Below are 1,508 nucleotides of genomic sequence, written 5' to 3'. Positions count from 1 at the left end.
ATGCTAGTTGAGGGGCTCCAATAAGAAGCTAGCATACTACCTCCCGGGGAATTTACTAGTATGGGGTTTTTCATGGCACACAAAGGTATGCTATGCATTCTAACAAAAGCTTGGGAGATAAAAGAATGCGAAGCACCAGAATCAAAAAGTACAGTAGCAGAGATAGAGTTGACGCTGAATGTACCCAACATGACCTCAGGCGTCTCCTGAGCTGCATCAGATGGCACATAGTTCACCTTCGTAGTGAGAGGTGGTTAGGGGTTGAACTTCTGATTGCTGGTCTGGTTCTGAGGTGCTTGTTGGTTCTGCTTCTTAGGACACTGATGAGCATAGTGACCTACTTCTCCACATTGGTAGCAGGCATTGGGATTGTTGGGTGCACCACTCTTTATAGGAGCATTGTTGGGCACTCCCTGGCGTGTTGCAGGATTGCTGGTCTGTTGTGGGGGATACTAATTTCCAAAGTGTTGCTGGTACTAAGGGCGTTGCTGGAACTGGTTCCGCTGAGGATACTGACCACGGTTTCCCTGGTGAGTTGGTCCTTGATTCCTCTGCTGGAAACCTTGCTGGGGTAAGCACGTGGGCGAGTGTTGCTTCCAGAAGCTTGCCCTTGGAGCCTTCTCTTCTTAGCTTCCATCTCCTTGCGCTTATCGTCAATCACGATAGCACGATTCACCAAAGACTGGAAGTTAGGGTAGGTATTAGACATCAGCTGGAGCTGCAGTCCATCATAGAGTCCCTTGAGGAAACGGCGTTGCTTATCCTTGTCGTCTGCTACATCATTTGGAGCATAGCATGATAGTTGTGCGAACTTGTCCCGATACTCTGCCACTGTCATGGATCCTTGCTTGAGAGATCTGAATTCTTCCTGCTACAGTTCCACTAGTCCATCGGGAATATGGTATGACCAGAAATTGTCCTTGAATTCCTGCCAAGTGATAGCAGGAGCATTGTTGGGACGTCCAAACTGGAATGATTCCCACCAATCCTGAGCAGCTCCTTGGAGTTGCCTAGAAGCGTACAACACCTTCTCAAGGTCGTTGTATTGTGCTATGTTTAGTTGTTTCTCCACAGCACGCAACCAATCATCTGCCTCCATAGGGTCTGAGGCATGGGTGAACACCGGTGGACGACCTTTCATAAACTCTCCATGCTTATCTCTGACCTGAACAGGAGGTGGTCCTCTTGCAGGTTCATTGTCCAAACGCTGCATCATAGCTTGCATCAGCTGCGCTTGCATTCCCAATATTTGTTTCATGGTCACAGGTGGCGATGGTGGTGGATTTATGAGGTCATCACGTCCACGACCATGGCCTCTGCCTCTTCCTCCTCTTGCGGCCATCTGTTTTCCAACAAATGTGCAAAATTTAGAGATTTTTCCAATTATAGAGAGCTTACAAAAGATAAGACACAATGTTGAGAATTTTCTAGACAAGATTCAAATGCAGCAGTTCAGTAAAACTGTTATAACTCAAGTTTCAGAGATCCAATAGAGGTGCACCAAGATT

The sequence above is a fragment of the Miscanthus floridulus genome, chromosome 15, assembly GCF_019320115.1.
Source record: "Miscanthus floridulus cultivar M001 chromosome 15, ASM1932011v1, whole genome shotgun sequence".
NCBI lineage: Eukaryota > Viridiplantae > Streptophyta > Magnoliopsida > Poales > Poaceae > Miscanthus > Miscanthus floridulus.
Note: the sequence above shows the minus strand (reverse complement) of the source record.